Here is a 383-nt window from a genome sequence, read left to right on the forward strand (position 1 = left end):
AAAAAAAAAAAAAAAAAGAACCGAATCAGCTTAAGGGAGACAATTCAAATATAGATAAAATAGCAAGCTTCCACTTCACAGGGGATCTAAGGACTCAGATAGGTTGATGAGTAAAGGAAATATACCTAGGCTGAGATAGCTTGTGTTCAACTAAATCACATTTCTTATGATGGTGATGTTAGCATGTCTGTTTGGTATTTCTGTTTTGACATTCCTTGTACAGAAGGAAGGTTTAAGGAATAGAGAAGGCATGTGAAAGTGTTAAGAAGCCAGGCTCAGTGGCTCAGCCTGTGATCCCTTGCCTTTGGGAAGCTGAGTGAGTGGATTGCCTGAGCCCGCGGGTTCGAGACCCGCCTGGGCAGCAAGACCTCATCTCTACAATA

The sequence above is a fragment of the Carlito syrichta genome, unplaced genomic scaffold, assembly GCF_000164805.1.
Source record: "Carlito syrichta isolate Samal-C Ts95f unplaced genomic scaffold, Tarsius_syrichta-2.0.1 Scaffold308253, whole genome shotgun sequence".
Lineage (NCBI taxonomy): Eukaryota > Metazoa > Chordata > Mammalia > Primates > Tarsiidae > Carlito > Carlito syrichta.